This window comes from Schistocerca gregaria, chromosome 11 (assembly GCF_023897955.1).
Source record: "Schistocerca gregaria isolate iqSchGreg1 chromosome 11, iqSchGreg1.2, whole genome shotgun sequence".
NCBI classification, from domain to species: Eukaryota; Metazoa; Arthropoda; class Insecta; order Orthoptera; family Acrididae; genus Schistocerca; species Schistocerca gregaria.
The window spans coordinates 22029775-22047987 of NC_064930.1; positions in this window are offsets into that span (position 1 = coordinate 22029775).

An 18213-nucleotide genomic window follows, 5' to 3' on the forward strand; every position below is an offset into this window, starting at 1 on the left:
ACGTTTTTGCACCTAAGCCACTCACCTCGCTTTCCCGTTAGCACATCCAAAGCGTTTCCTTATGAACAGGTCCAGAGATTAGTCTCCCCTTGTATTTTATAACAAGTGCTTTAGATTAAGTCTTATTTTCAGGTGTGTTACTGGGAGCTGATCTTCTGCACAGTGTTCTTCCATGTGCTGTTTTATTTTAAATGTTTGATTGTCGTGAACAGTGCACGGGGAACACTATTAATTACATCGTATCCCCTATGAGCGACATCACAATGTATGCATTTTTGTGAGTTTTTGGTCTGTGATCAAATTAATTTATTTTCCGACTCGACCAAATCTTTGGATAGTTGTATGGTTAGAGTCGGTGGCGATCCTAATCTTCTCACGTTAATTACATAGGCAATAAGTATTTCCATTCCCAATAATAACGTAATAACCCGTAGTAACAGGTTAGTTACAACATTCCTGTCAACAGCGAGCAGTTCGCCTTCCGTGATGTTCGCACATGCATTGACACTGCGCTGACGCATGTTGTCAGGAGTTCTCGGTGGATCACGTTAGCAAATATCCTTCAACTTTCCCTACAGAAAGAAATGCGGGGACGTCAGATCCGGTGAACGCGCGTGCCGTGGTATGGTGCTTCGACGACCAACTCACCTGTCATCAAATATGGTATTCAATAACGCTTCAACCACATGCGAGCTATGTGCCTGACATCCGTGATGTTGGAAGTACATCGCCATTCTGTGAAACATCTTGTAGTAACAGCAGTAGAACATTCCGTAGGAAATCAGAATACATTGCACCATTTAGATTGCCATCGATAAAATGGGGGCCAATTATCCTTCCTTCCATAGTGCCGCACCATACATTAACCCGCCACGGTCGCTGATGTTGCAGTTGTCGCAGCCATCGTGGATTTTCCGCTGCCCAGTAGTGCATATTATACTGGTTTACGTTACCGCTGATTTTGAATGACGCTTCGTCGCTAAATAGAACGCCTGCAAAAAATCTGTCCCGTAATTTCCGTTGTGCCCAGTGACAGAACTGTACACGACGTTCAAAGTCGTCGCCATGCAATTCCTGGTGCATAGCAATATGGTAAGGGTTCAATCGATGTTGATGTAGCATTCTTAACACCGACGTTTTTGAGATTCCCGATTCTCGCGCAATTTGTCTGCTGCTGATGTGCGGTTTAGCGGCGACAGCAGCTAAAACACCTACTTGGGCATCATCATCTGTTGCAGGTCGTGGCTGACGTTTCACATGTGGCTGATCACTTCCTGTTTCCTTAAATAACGTAACTATCCGGCGAACGGTCCCGACACTTGGATGATGTCGTCCAGGATACCGAGCAGCATACGTAGCACACGCCCGTTCGGCATTTTGATCAGAATATACATACATCAACACGATATCGACCTTTTCCGCAATTGGTAAACGGTCCCTTTTAACACGGATAATGTATCACGAAGCAAATACCGTCCGCATTGGCGGAATGTTACGTGATAGCATGTACTTATACGTTTGTGACTATTACAGCACCATCTATCACAAAGCGAAAAAAGTGGTGCAACTAAAACATTCAAATCGCATTTCGTACTACACGAATATGTGGGTGTTCCTATTTAAAAGAACGCATTTGATATCCGTTTGACCTAAGGCAGCGCCATCTAGCGGGCCAACCATAGAGCCATCTGCTTTCCCCCTTCAAGTGAGACGAGTTTTGTTCTTCGTAGTTTTTTTCGTTTGACTCTTATTTCGTGAGACATTTGGCGCGGTCACTATCGATGGACCACCCTGTATACAGGTATTTGATTACCATGACGGTCTGTAAGTTAGTGGCAGGAAATAGGAAATTGAAATGTTGGAGAGTGGGATGAGAGAGCCACATTTGTTCATCGTGGTAGTTTATATAGTTGTATACTGATAACGTAATTGTAGGAGTGTGACTGTTAGGGGTGCAATTTGTGTGTGATTTCGTTAAACGTGCCAAGGAAGTTATGTAGAAAATATTTATCGCATTTCTCCAGCTACTCGTTAAGAATGTATTGGGGTGAGCTAAGGGTGCGCATATATATTTCTAGCTTGTTTAAGAAATCGATCTCCTTGGATTCTTAGTGATAGTAATATCAGTAAGTTGCGACTAATTTTAGAAAGCGAATATCCATATTGATTCACGCGAGTGGCTGTACACACCCCGACTAAAGCTAAATCTGGTTGCAATAAGCAGTCGCTTCGGGGCGGACGGAAGCGTGGGGCAGAAACTGCGAAGCGCGGTGGCGGGCGAATGCAAGAGGCAGGTCCAAGTGGCTGCAGGCCGCAGCGAAGAAGGGGGGATGGGTACGGCGCGCGACCGAAAAGGAACGCAACGCGCGGGCGATCCTACATCGGCAACCGGTCGCCGACTACCAAGCAACGCGGGGCAACTCTGAAACGAGAAACTGCACTGTGGGAGAGAGCTAGTGTAGTTTCTCGCACGAGAACATCTTTCCCCCCTCATCTGGCTCGGCAGAGATTCAAAAGTCTCAGAGGAAGACGCGGTTATCCATTGTAATTACACACTAATAAGAAAACGGAGAAAATTCTGGATTCATCCGTGCAACCAATGAGATAAAAACTGCCGACTGCTTGTAACAGCCAAGGAACTGTAACACACGGATTCGAAAGTCACAGCTTTTTATAGAGCGACTGTAAACGGCGCTACAGTGATTCGCCTACTTGGTTCCTTCCGCCATGACAGATCGTTACTTTCATTTTGGAAACGGGAGTATCTCCCGAATATCGCGTTACAGACTTCTAGGGACCAAATTGCTGAGATCATCGGTCCCTAGGCTTACACACTACTTAAACTAACTTAATGCAATTTTATCATATGATGATATGATGGACACCGTGGCTGTTGTCTGAAGACAAATGTTGATGGTTTTAGGACAGCAAACAGGCACAAATTTTCTTTCAGTTCCTGTATTCAAAGGAAAAGCGTTACCGGTTTCGTATCGTTGTGATTCATCCTCAGACGGTTTACACGCTTTCTTTATGACATTTAGTGTGTTTTTACACATTAATTGTCCTAAAATATAAATAATGCATAATTATAAACACGCCACACACAGATGGTTGCGTTACAGATTTTGGTTGCATGTGACTTACGTGAAACGTCGATTTGGAGTGTTTGTTTCTATAACATTCGCCAAACAGATGTAAACGCATTCCCACTGCATTCATATTTTTGCTCACTTAAATTGTTCTCACTGGACACTTTAGATTTGTCGCTGAGATCATTTCAACCACGCACCACATGTTTTGATACATACAAAGAGCTTACAAACATATGAGTTTCACAGATGCAGATGATAAATCGAAACATTTGACGATGATGTCCTATGTTTGGAAAGGATCATATATTCATTTACAGAACTGTAATGCCTTTTACATTAGTGCAGATACATTGAATTTTTGAGTGGATATTGCTAAGTTAATTATAAAGTTTTTTTTATATGTATTTAGAACTGTATAGGTAAAATAGTATATTATTTTATTACATGTGGCATCATGAGAATTATAGTAACATATAAATTTGCTACTTGATCTGCAGATAGGTGTATTAATATTAGTTGCTTTGGAGGCTGGAAAGTAATTTTTGGAACTTTTTCAGGAAAGGGGTGTTGGCTAACACTGTTCGTTAAGGATATAGTCTGGGGTGCTGTTTTGGTGTGTGTGTATTTGTAATTCTTCTAATATATTCATAGTGGCTCCTTTTTCTGCTAGATCCAAAATTTTTAAGTTATCCTCAATGTTTCCCACCGAATGGTTTTCTTCAGCAATATGGGCTGCACATGCTGATTTATTCAAGTTACCAAGTCTTAGAGCATCAATATGTTCTTTGTATCTAATTTCAAAACTTCTGCCTGTCTGTCCAATGTACAATTTTGGGCATGTATCACATTTGAGTTTGTATATTCCTGATTTACGGTTGGGACTCTTGGAGGTATTTACATCATGGATTACTTTTTGTTGTAATTTATCATGTGTGGATAAGCTGATTGTGATATTTTCCTTCTTTTTAAGTAAGTTTGCTACTTGGCATGAAAGTGGGCCCATGTATGGGAGAGCAGCATATTTAGGTTTGGCTTCAGTGGCACACTGATTTGGCTTGAAGTGGCTGCTGTGAAGTGGATCTGTGAGTTTTGTCTGCATTTTGTTGTGGAGTTTGTCTATTATTGTGGGTTTATATCAATTATTATGAGCAACTGTTTTAATTATATTGATTTCATTTTGTTGGTCTGTGTCACTCATTGGTACTTTTTTAATTTGGTGTAGCATCCTTCTCAAATATGCCATTTTTTGTTGGCGAGGATGGCAAGATGAGTTGGTAATACTGACATCTGTTGTGGTAGGTTTTCTGTAAATACTGAATTGATGTTTATTGTTACTATTGCAAATTTTCAGGTCAAGAAAGTTAATGCTTTTAAACTAACATGATGAGAACAACACACACACACACACACACACACACACACACACACACACACACACACCCATGGTCGAGGGAGGACTCGAACCTCCGGCGGGAGGGGCCGCTCAATCCGTGACATGGCGTCTCTAACCGCGGGGCTATTTCGCGTGGCAGTCTCCTAGCACTTGTACGGGGGTACGAATACACGATAAGTTGAACGGAAACCCATGGCCGGAAACGTAGCGCTTCCGCTGTACGACGGTTTGATTTCAGGTGTGTAGCGCGTCCACTTCTGCTGAGGGAAAGAGCAAAGTGTCGAGAGTTGTCTGTCCTGGTTTGCAGCAGGCTAGGCAGGAAGCTGTGCCAGGGAATGTGGTCAGCAAGTGTGGGCCACCCCTCACCTCTCACGTGCGGTTCGCAGCAAACGATGTGGTGGAAGGCGGAGAGGCACAGGTGGCCCAGCCCACGTGGCCGCCGCGGTTTCTGTCCACTGCTCCTCGTGGGGTCGCACGCAAGGTCTAAATCACGAGACCTCTCTAGCGACAGAGGAAGATCTGCTGGCACCAGTTCTGGCCGCTGAACACTAGAAACTGAAGAGACGGGAACAGGTGGGATGTGCAGCGCCGCGCGGTCTGAGGCGCCTTGCCACGGCACGCGCGGAGGTTCGAGTCCTCCCTCGGGCACTGGTGTGTGTGTTGCCCTTAGCGTAACTTAGTTTAAGGGGACATAGTACGTGAAATTCGTTGAAATTTGGCATTTTCTGTTTGCTACTCTATAATGTACTTTGGACTTTCCTAAACGTTTTGGTATGTAATACATTAAAATCAGGCAATTGTGAGACCTTGAAATAATACTTGACGTGTGACTGTCAAGTTTCGCGGCGACGCATATACTGCCACAGTTGAGCAGTCTTATCTTGGCATAGAAGCCATATGATGCTCCTATACAAAAAGAGAGAAGATGAAAAGAGCTGTGTGGAGCACTTTCTTTCATCGAATATCAACCGATCAAAAGCCATGTCATGCTTTGTGTCCACCTCCACCAAACACTTGGTGGTGTAAATATAGTCAAGCTGAATTTTCCGGCACCCTGCATGAATTTAAACATAAACATTCTCTTCCTTTCGCAGTAATGGAGCCAATCAAACCATTTTCAGAGATTTGGAAAATCCTGGGCTACTAAAGAAGTGTTTACATGGGAAGACACATAATGTGAATGATTCCTTCAATAATGTTGTGTCGTTGCGTGTGGCTAAAAACGTATTTGTTGGCCTTGTGACTATAGTTGGCAGTGTCTGATGCTGTAATAACTTTTAGTGGTGGGAACTATGAAAGACTTTACGTTCTGGAGAAGTTAGGGGTAAGACATGGAGAGACCACAGCTAAAGAACTGCGGGAGCTGGATGAGCTTCTTGTGCGTGAAGCAGAGTTAGCTGCTGAGCAATTGGCGAAAGAAGCGAGAAAGACAAGGAGGAGGCAAGCACTGGCCTGTTCTGTGCTGTTGTGACACTGAAGAAGACACAGGCTATGGGCCAGGGCAATAACAGACGCAGAAATGTGCTAAGGTCTTATGGGACCAAACTGCTGAGTTCGTCGGTCCCTAGGCTCCAACTTAAGGGGACATTCTATGTCCTATGCCGCCAATGTTCAATTATCGAATATTGTGACCCATTATGTTGGAAACTTTTTACTTACAATTTTCAATAATTAGTGAATGCACCTTTCTAGATACACTGAACTAGAATTATAACTAAAATTGTATTTTGGGGCATGTTATCTTTTTCTCCTAACACTCAATTTGCTCCGTAGGTAAGGTGTCAGTAAGAGTATTGGGGATCGCCATGTGGAGCCGCGGTTGTAGTGCATCAGTACTGTTCTGTACGTACAGTGTGCTGGGTTCCTTCTTGTTTTGGAATAGTGTAAACACGTAATGTTTAAGTGTTAATACAGACAAACGTGTTTAAGTGGGAAATGGATGCTTCATTATGTTGCCTTTCGAATTATACTGCATCACACCATATTCTGGTCCTCAAGCAGAAATGGATTAGTTCAAACCGTCGTAAAACGGAAACGGTACGTCTGCGAACGTCCATTCCTATTCAAAATATTATGTACTCACTCCCCTCTACAGGTCCCAGAAGCTTGTAACGGGAATTTCCGAACACCCTGAATACACGGAAATGCGGCTGTAGTTTGTGCTCGTTAAGTCATTTGTATGTGAACAGCACTGTATGCACACGTGCAGCACATTGACTATTTTCACTACTCGTTTGCAATAGACATGGCCGGCCGAAGTGGCCGAGCGGTTCTAGGCGCTTCAGTCTGGAACCGCACGATCGCTACTGTCGCAGGTTCGAATCCTGCCTCGGGCGTGGATCTGTGTGATGTCCTTAGGTTAGTTAGACTTAACTAGTTCTAAGTTCTAGGGGACTGATGACCTCAGAAGTTAAGACATGTGATTTTATAGAACGACAAAAGGCTGCTAGTGTATCGGTAATTTTATTGTAAACTTGCGCTCGGAAGTACATAGTTACTAAATCTAAGTAATTTAGAATACGATTCTACATGGTAAAGGAACAAGATGGGATTAGTTTGACATTTCGCATACATAACACAGTGAGTCTAATTCCAGCACAAAGACGAAATACTGATCAGCTACTGAAAGAATGTAAGGATTCTAAGGTATACTAGTTAAATAAAGACAGTAAAATAGCCAAAGTATGTCAAAACGTCGTTATTAAAATTTTATGTATATCGGCTCATGTCACTGCCTCTGCATAAGGAAAGTATGAGAGGGGGGTTTTCGAAGGAAGTGATAAGAGAGACAAAAGAGTTGCACGTAATTAAACTACACCAGGTGATGTGCAGAGAGTTAAAGGATACATACGACAGAAAAGTCACCTACAATGGAGTCTCAGTACTCAAGGAAATCCATCAAAACTAACAAGGGCAGGACACGGCGTTGCGATCACGGATTTACTTCAAATTTTGTACACCCTTAATAGGCCATTACGACAGCATAATGTGAAAGTACTAAAGTACACTAAACTGACAATGCCGAGAGAATCGCAAGGCACGTTTTACGCGTCTGTTATGTAGCTGACGCATCTGCTGGAAGGGTTGGCAGTGAGAAGTCACTGTGACCGAGTGGTCAGTCTTCGCGACAAGCACGCATATCGTGGATGAAGCTACACGTCGAATACCACTAACATTTATTTTTTAAGCTATATTTGTTTCATCACTGGTCACATGATGTAATGAACACACATCAAAAAAAGCTTTGCATCACCCCGGATCGCAGAACTCCTGAAGATAGACGTTGACGGTGGATTTTGTATCACAGACACAGTCCCTTTGACTGTTCACAGATGTTACTAAACCTGCCTAAAGACGTAAACAACGATGCGTGAGCAGCACCTATTAGACGGAGGGGGTCCGACAGCCGATCAGGTCCAGTCATTCCACCAGGAAGGAGGTACACGGCTCGTGTTGTTTGTAGTTCAACCGTGCCTAGACGGTCAATTCCGCGGTTCGATCGCGTCCGCATTGTTACTTCGTGCCAGGAAGGAGCTGTCAACCAGGAAAGTGTCCAGGCGTCTCGGAGTGAACCAAAGCGAATTTATTTGGGCACGGAGGAGGTACAGAGAGATAGGAACTGCCGATGAGGTGCCTCTCTCAGGCCGCCCAAGGGCTACTACAGAAGTGGATAACCGCTACCTAAGGATTGTCTTGGAAGAACCCTAACAGCAACGCCACCAGCTTGAATAATGCTTTTCGTGCAGCCACAGGACGTCGTGTTACGACTCAAACTGTGCACCATAGGCTGCACGATGCGCAACTTCACTCCCGACGTCCGTGGCGAGGTCCATCTTTGCGACCACGACACCGTGCAGCGCGGTACAGATGGGCCCAACAACGTGCCGAATGCTCAGAATTGGCATCACGTTCTCTTCACCGATCAGCGTCGCATATGCCTTCAACCAGACAATCGTCAGAGACGTGCTTGGAGGTAACCCGGTCAGGCTGAACGCCTTAGACACACTGTCCAGCGAGTGTAGGAAGGTGTAGATTTCTCGCTGTTTTGGGGTGGCATTATGTGGGTGCGATGTACGCCGCTGGTGGTCATGGAATGCGCCGTAACGGCTGTACGATGCGTGAACGCCATCCTCCGACTGATAGTTCAATTACATCGTCAGTATACTGGCGAGACATTTGTCTTCATGGACGGCCCCATCATGCACATCTTGTGAACGACTTCCTTCAGGATAACGACATCGGTCGATTAGAGTGGCCAGCATGTTCTCCGGACATGAACCCAGTCGAACGTGCCTGGGATAGACTAAAAAGAGCTGTTTATGGACGACGTGAGCCACCAACCACTCTGAGGGATCTACGCCGAATCGCCGTTGAGGAGCGGGACAATCTGGACCAACAGTGCCTTGATCAAGTTGTAGATAGTATGCCACGACGAATACGGGCGTGCATAAATGCAAGAGGACGTGCTATTAGAGGCACCGGCGTGTACAGCAGTCTGGACCACCACCTCTGAAGGTCTCGCCGTATGGTGGAACAATATGATACGTGTGGTTTTCATGAGCGATAAAAAGGGTGGAAGTTATGTTGATCTCTACTCCAATTTTCTGTGCAGGTTCCGGAACTCTCTGAACCGAGGTGGTGCAAAACTTTTTTTTGATGTGTGTGTGTGTGTATGACATTTGAGAGGTAATAGAATGAAAAAAAAAAATGACACGTTTTCGTGAAGTTGTAGTGAATATCATATGTAATTAAACTATACATTACTTGAAATTAAATTTTCAAAGACGAGGGACAGGCTGGGAAAGCACAAGGTCCTAGACCACAAGAGTGTCGTGTACAATTACTCTGCGGATGTGCTCTCGACGTCACACGTTGCAGGATCGTATTTGTCCTTCAGACGCGGAAAAGACCGAAGCGTCTTGCGGGTAAACGTGGTTTTCTTCCTTTATATTACCTCTAAAACGACAATTAAAGTACACAATATTACCAGGGTTAAAATTATAAATTAATAATTAAGTTTGAGCAGGAGTCGAACCGTCGCCTCATACACGTTCATCTTACGAAGCTCGATCTCTAATCACTTTTTTTATTTTTTATTTTTGAGGAATCTCCCTGGCGCCCGAAGGCAGTGGTGGGGGTGGGCAAAGTCGGCAGAGGTTGCAAACCGACACCTTGCCATCATGTCCCGTTTCCACCCACCAGGAACCAAGGAAAGGGTAGCGGACGTGGAGCAGATGTACAACGAACACTGTTTATTTATTTCCTTTTTTAAACATTAATACCACCGAGAATAACAGAAAACCGCCGTCACGCAAGAAGGAGGACGCAGGAAGACGTCAGATTCACTCAGACTATCGACGTACAGCTTTTCCGAGAAGAACATTCCACTGACCACAGAATATTGGTTCTAAGTGTGCAAGAGGTGGGGATTGTCCTTTCATGACAGGAGCACCCCAGCTCCAGGGTGGGTTGAGCAGCACACTGCGAAGGAAATTGGAGAAAAATTGTCTGTATTTTGGATTACTGCACTGGAAGAGACAAAAACCAAGGATACTTTTCTCGGCATCACCAAACAAGTAGAGGGGTGCGTGTCCCGAACTCTACTTCACAGAGTTCATCTTGGCTTGCGAGGAGCAGGAGCAGTAGGTATCTGATGAGGAGTCGTGGGGTAGTTAGGGACAGCATCTGCCGCACTGACAACCAGGCGGTGCTCGTCTGCGTCAACAACATCCCAGTCGCCTCGCAACGGGGTGGCTGCGAGGCGAACCCCGTGAAGGGGTGGCCGGCGTCCTTGCTTCCCATCGATCGTGACGTACCGAGCAGGCTCGTCTCGAGTGTCAAGGTAGGGAGCGCACACCGGTCGCCGAACGGCACGCCAGTCGGCGCGCAGATGCTTCCCCTCGACCCCGGTCGGCGACCTCTGCTGCGGAAGAAAGCCACAGATCGCCTTCGTGGATGTCAAGAGCGCCGGCGGTGTCACAGTGTGGACGTGGCTCAGCTCGACGAAAAAGTGGCGGAAGTTACAAAAGGGCGGCGTGACTTCCGAAAGTTGGATACGCGCTGAGAGAGAGTGTGGTGCAAGGGCCTCCAGCAATAGGCTGGTAAGGCAGGTACGACAACGGCTCCATAATGTCATGAGAGAGCCGACGGAAAGGGCTGCCGCTCTGTCAGGCAGACGGTACACACCTAAAGCACCCCTGCACCGCGGGAGGGTGAGGGTCTCGTTCTTTATCTTGAACAGTAAGCCGTGGCAAACAAATGAAACCCAATGCTGCGAGCATCTACCAGAACATGGACGGCGGAATAGGAAGTATGTGTGCCACGTGGGGGATACGTCACACAAAGTATACAGGGTGATTATAATTAAACTTTCAAAACTCTGTAGAAAAAACACCACTGGGCAGATAAATAGTAACGGAATATTATCGGAGAAGGGGGAAAACGTATGGCAGAAGAAAAATAAATAGTTACAAAATATAGCGATAGATCTACATCTACATCTACATCCATACCCCGCAAGCCACCTGACAGTGTGTGGCGGAGGGTACCTTGAGTACCTCTATCGGTTCTCCCTTCTATTCCAGTCTCGTATTGTGCGTGGAAAGAAAGATTGTCGGTATGCCTCGGTGTGGACTCTAATCTCTCCGATTTTATCCTCATGCTCTCTTCGCGAGATGTACGTAGGAGAGAGCAATATACTGCTTGACTCCTCGGTGAAGGTATGTTCTCGAAACTTCAACAAAAGCCCGTACCTAGCTACTGAGCGTCTCTCCTCCAGAGTCTTCCACTCGAGTTTATCTATCATCTCCGTAACGCTTTCGCGATTACTAGATGATCCTGTAACGAAGCGCGCTGCTCTCCGTTAGATCTTCTCTATCTCTTCTATCCACCCTATCTGGTACGGATCCCACACTGCTGAGTAGTATTCAAGGAATGGGCGAACAAGCGTACTGTAAGCTACTTCCTTTGTTTTCAAATTGCATTTCCTTAGGATTCTTCCAATGAATTTGGCATCTGCTTCACCGACGATCAACTTTATATCATTATTCCATTTTAAATCACTCCTAATGCCTATGTTGTTGTTGTGGTCTTCAGTCCTGAGACTGGTTTGATGCAGCTGTCCATGCTACTCTATCCTATTCAAGTTTCTTCATCTCCCAGTACCTACTGCAACCTACATCCTTCTGAATCTGCTTAGTGTATTCCTCTCTTGGTCTCCCTCTACGATTTTTATCCTCCACGCTGCCCTCCAATACTAAATTGATGGTCCCTTGATGCCTCAGAACATGTCCTACCAACCGATCCCTTCTTCTGGTCAAGTTGTGCCACGAACTTCTTCCCAATCCTATTCAATACTTCCTCATTAGTTATGTGATCTACCCATCTAATCTTCAGCATTTTTCTGTAGCACCACAATTCGAAAGCTTCTATTCTCTTCTTGTCTAAACTATTTATCGTCCATGTTTCACTTCCATACATGGCTACACTCCATACAAAAACTTCCAGAAACGACTTCCTGACAAATCTATACTCAATGTTAACAAATTTGTCTTCTTCAGCAACGCTTTCCTTGCCATTGCCAGTCTACATTTTATATCCTCTCTACTTCGACCATCATCAGTTATTTTGCTCCCCAAATAGCAAACTCCTTTACTACTTTAAGTGTCTCATTTCCTAATCTAATTCCCTCAGCATCACCTAACTTAATCCGATTACATTCAATTATCGCCTGCCACCTTTAGAATTTGAAAGAGAGTATTCCAGTCAACATTGTCAAAAGCTTTCTCCAAGTCTACAAATGCTAGAAACGTAGGTTTGCCTTTCCTTAATCTTTCTTCTAAGATTAGTCGTAAGGTCAGTATTGCCTCACGTGTTCCAGTATTTCTACGGAATCCAAACTGATCCTCCCCGAGGTCGGCTTCTACTAGTTTTTCCATTCGTCTGTAATGAATTCGTGTTAGTATTTTGCAGCTGTGGCTTATTAAACTGATTGTTCGGTAATTTTCACATCTGTCAGCACCTGCTTGGTTTGGGATTGGAATTATTATATTCTTCTTGAAGTCTGAGGGTATTTTGCCCGTCTCATACATCTTGTTCACCAGATGGTAGAGTTTTGTCAGGACTGGCTCTCCCAAGGCTGTCAGTAGTTCCAATGGAATTTTGTCTACTCCGGGGGCCTTGTTTCGACTCAGGTCTTTCAGTGCTCTGTCAAACTCTTCACACAGTATCCTATCTCCCATTTCATCTTCATCTACATCCTCTTCCATTTCCATAATATTGTCCTCAAGTACATCGCCCTTGTATAGACCCTCTATATACTTCTTCCACCTTTCTGCTTTCCCTTCTTTGCTTAGAACTGGGTTTCCATCAGAGCTCTTGATGTTCATACAAGTAGTTCTCTTATTTTCCAAAGGTCTCTTTAATTTTCTTGAAGGCAGTATCTGTCTGACCCGTAGTGAGATAAGCCTCTACATCCTTACATTTGTCCTCTAGCCATGCCTGCTTAGCCATTTTGCACTTCCTGTCGATCTCATTTTTGAGACGTTTGTATTCTTTTTTGACTGCTTCATTTACTGCATTTTTATATTTTCTCCTTTCATCAATTAAATTCAATATTTCTTCTGTTACCCAAGGATTTCTACTAGCCCACGTTTTTTTTTACCTACTTGATCCTCTGCTGCCTTCACTACTTCATCCCTCAAAGCTACCCATTCTTCTTGTACTGTATTTCTTTCCCCCATTCCTGTCAGTTATTCCCTTATGCTCTCCATGAAACTGTGTACAACCTCTGGTTCTTTCAGTTTATCCAGGTCCCAGCTCCTTAAATTCCCACCTTTTTGTACCTTCTTCAGTTTCAATCTACAGGTCATAACCTATAGATTGTGGTCAGAGTCCACATCTGCCCCTGCAAATGTCTTACAATTTAAAACCTGGTTCCTAAATCTCTGTCTTACCATTATATAAACTATCTGATACCTGTTAGTATCTCCAGGGTTCTTCCATGTATACAACCTTCTTTTATGATTCTTGAACCAAGTGTTAGCTATGATTAAGTTGTGCTCTGTGCAAAATTCTACCAGGCGTTTCCTCTTTCGTTTCTTACCCCCAATCCATATTCACCTACTACGTTTCCTTCTCTCCCTTTTCCTACTGCCGAATTCCAGTCACCCATGACCATTAAATTTTCGTCTCCCTTCACTTTCTGAATAATTTCTTGTATTTCATGATACATTTCTTCAATTTCTTCGTCATCTGCAGAGCTAGTTGGCATATAAACTTGTACTACTGTAGTAGGTGTGGGCTTCGTATCTATCTTGGCCACAATAATGCGTTCACTATGCTGTTTGCAGTAGCTTACCCGAATTCCTATTTTCCTATTCATTATAAAACCTACTTCTGCATTACCCTTATTTGATTTTGTGTTTATAACCCTGTAGTCACCTGACCAGAAGTCTTGTTCCTCCTGCCACCGAACTTCACTAATTCCCACTATATCTAACTTTAACCTATCCATTTCCCTTTTTAAATTTTCTAACCTACCTGCCCGATTAAGGGATCTGACATTCCACGCTCCGATCCGTAGAACGCCAGTTTTCTTTCTCCTGATAACGACATCCTCTTGAGTAGTCCCCGCCCGGAGATCCGAATGGGGGACTATTTTACCTTCGTAATATTTTACCCAAGAGGATGCAATTATCATTTATCCATACAGTAATGCTGCATGCCCTCGGGAAAAATTACGGCTGTGGTTTCCCCTTGCTTTTAGCCGTTCGCAGTACCAGCACAGCAAGGCTGTTTTGGTTAGTGTTACAAGGCCAGATCAGTCAATCATGCAGGAACTCTTCAGGAACCACACGTTTGTCTGGCCTCTCCACAGATACCCCTCCGTTGTGGTTGCACCTACGGTACGGCCATCTTTATCGCTGATGCACGCAAGCCTCCCCACCAACGGCAAGGTCCGTGGTTCATGGGGGGTGGTGGGGGGGGGGGGGGGCTAATGCCTACTCCCACATAAAATATGGAATTAACTGCTTCCAATTGCTGACCAGTGATATTGTAGCTAAATGAAAAAAAGATATTTCTTTCTACGTAATCGCAGCACATTACACTTGTCTACATTGAGATTCAATTGCCATTCCCTGCACCATGCGTCAATTCGCTGCAGATCCTGCAGCATTTCAGTACAGTTTTCTATTGTTAAAACCTCTCGATATACTACAGCATCATCAGCAAAAAGCCTCAGTGAACTTCCGATGTTATCCACAAGGTCATTTATGTATATTGTGAATAGCAACGGTCCTACGACACTCCCCTGCGGCGCACCTGAAATCTCTCTTATTTCGGACGACTTCTCTCCATTGAGAATGACATGCTGCGTTCTGTTATCTAGGAAATCTTCAATACAATCACACAATTCCTCTGATAGTCCTTATGCTCTTAGTTTGTTCATTAAACGACTGTGGGGAACTCTATCGAACGCCTTTCGAAAGTCAAGAAACACGGCATCTACCTGTGAACGCGTGTCTATGGCCCTCTGAGTTTCGTGGACGAATAGAGCGAGCTGGGTTTCACACAATCGGTTTTTTCGAAACCCATGCTGTTTCCTACAGAGTAGATTTCTAGTCTCCAGAAAAGTCATTATACTCGAACATAATACGTGTTCCAAAACTCTACGACTGAACGACGTTAGAGATATAGGTCTATAGTTCTGCACATCTGTTCAATGTCCCTTCTGAAAACGGGGATGACCTGTGCCCTTTTCCAATCCTTTGGAACGCTACGCTCTTCTAGAGTCCTACGGTAGATCGCTGAAAGAAGGGGAGCAAGTTCTTTCGCGTACTCTGTGTAAAATCGAACTGGTATCCCATTAGGTCCAGTGGCCTTTCCTCTTTTGAGCGATTTTAACTGTTTTTCTATCCCTCTGACATCTATTTCGATATATATCATTTTGTCATCTGTGCGACAATTTAGAGAAGGAACTACAGCGCAGTCTTCCTCCGTTAAACAGCTTTGGATGGCGCTGTAGGCATCCTAATTTAATAGTGGTCGAAAATACGAATAACAAATCAATCATACAACAATGCCGAAGGTGTAGGGGTGACGTTAAACAAACTGTACTACACAGTGTGCATGGTTATACAGGTGTGATACTGTAAGCCCATCCACCACGGCAAGGTCATATCACATCGGATGGGAAAAATCGGTTTTTGATTTTCCTGAGGCCAAAAACCGCATAAAAAAGCATCAACCACATCGGTTTTTAATTTTCCTGAGGCCAGGAAAAGCATTAATCAAAACCAAATATGACTGGCACAAAACATGTTGAAGATGCTGTCCACCGTTGAAATTGAGACACAGCATGTTCCACAACTGATGGAAGTGTTTCCGGGATCGCGTTCAGAATGTGTTGCGCAGTGCGTGCCTTCAATGCACCTAAGTTTGCAATCGGAACACTGAACACATTTTTGATATAGCCCCACAGCCACAAGTCACACGGGCTAAGATCAGGCGACCGGGTCGGCCAGGCTGCAGGGAAATGGCGGCTCATAATTCTAGCATTTCCGAATTGGCGCTTCAGCAGCTGCTTAACAGGATTTGCAATGTGCGGAGGTGCGCCATCTTGCATGAAAACGATCCCATCCACACATCCACGCTGCTGAAGACCTGGAGTGGCATGGTTGCACAGAAAAGATTGATAGCGCTTACCAGTGATGGTACAGATAACAGGACGGGAAACACATGTCAATTCTGTAAAATATGGCCCTATGATAAATCGTGCCGTAATCCCGCACCACACAGTGACATTTTCAGGATGAAGTGGTGCTGGTTAATTTACGTGTGGATTTTCCGTTGCCCGTATTCCACAATTCTGTGTATTCAAATGTCTCTGAGCACTATGGGACTAAACATCTGAGGTCATCAGTCCCCTAGACCTTAGAACTACTTAAACCTAACCTAAGGACACCACACGCATCCATGCCCGACGCACGATTCGAACCTGCGACCGTGGCGGTCGCACGGTTCCAGACTGAGGCGCCTAGAGCCGCTCGGCCACACCGGCCGGCATTCTGTGTATTGACATATCCTCTCAAATGGAAGTGGGCTTCGCCTGTCCACATAATCTCCCACGGCCAACCATTGTCCACTTCCATGTGAGCAAGAAATTATAAGCAAAAGTCTCTCTTGCTGGCAGGTCGACAGCAAGCAACTCGTGCACACGGGTAATTTTGAATGGATACAAAGAAGGACGTTTCGTAGGATTTTACGCACCGCGCTCAGGGTTATGTCTTATGTTCGGGCAGTTCTCCGTGCACTGCACGTTTGCACCCCACCACTCGACTGCTCCTGCATTGCTGTGGCCACTGCTGCTGCTGACGTCGAATCAATTCGCTTCCTCACTCTGCCAGGTGGCACACCAAAAGAGTCCGTCTTTTAGAATTTCTGAATCATTTTCTTAGTCATCGAACAACGCCTTTTTCCAAACCCTTTCAGTGTCCGGAACTTGTGCAGAGTGACGTGTGCACAGTCATCATTTCTGTGGTACAGCTTTACAAGCAGATCGCGATCCTGCATTGAGGCAGTCATGGCCAACTTCGCAGTCCCGAACGGAGGAAAAGCCGTGTGCCCCTCGTGTTTACACCAACTTCCGTGGATCATGCGCATGGCAGGTGTTTTCGTTTACGTATTCTGATGCATGCAGCGCCATCTATTCATCAATTTTCACACTATTTTTTTTCTTCTGCCATACGCTTTCCTCCTTCTCCGATAACATTCCGTTGCAATTTGACATCATTCTGAGCAGTGGTGTTATTTCTACAGTGTTTTGATACTTTAATTATAATCACCCTGTACATTTACATATTGAACCGTAAAATTACTACTGGTTCACCAAAGGTTATTAATCACAATCAATAGACAAAATGTAAAGTGGAAGTAGGTTCCAGGAATAACTGGTGAAATTACACACAATTTTCGGAAACCCTCTTTACTGAAATTTGGAGCAAGACTATATGATATTTTAAAACATCCCAACAATCATTTAACGAATAAGTCACAATTTACGATAGGAAAGGACTTTCAAATTATTAAATTATTATAAAAAAGTTTTACGCCAGTAAAAGGCATGTACAGGAAAGCAATTTAACTTATACAACGCGACGCTGTATAAAATTTCAAGCTCAGGTAAATTACAGGTGAATTTCACTCAATTAATAAATGAATACAATTTGAATATATGATTTCACTTTTGGGCAGAAAAATTTCCAATTTGGTTACAACAGCCGAAGCTACGGCCGCCCACAACAGCCTCACTCAGGCTCATTAAATGTCGCAGAATCTAACTTGTCTGCAATAAATAAAGACAATCCTGTTTACAAAAGTTCTCAAAATAGAAAAACAAAAACGCATGAGTCATACACACGGGGGGACACTCACAGTTAATAACATTAACTTTTCCAAAATATATAAAAAAAAGACTTTTACAAATTTCTGCCAGTTGACTTACGGCAAACACACACGCTCGCCAAGTAGGACTTGCGAATTTTTACAACATTCTCCTTTCAAGGCAACAATTTCTACCCGTAATGAAATGGCGAACTTTTGCATGGCAAGTAAAGACATTAATAACCAACTACTTGTATAAAACACATAAGCACGTTGAGTAAAACCCTTAGTTTTTGCTGACTAGAAACAATATAAAAATCCACTAGTTCTTGCTTGATTATAGCC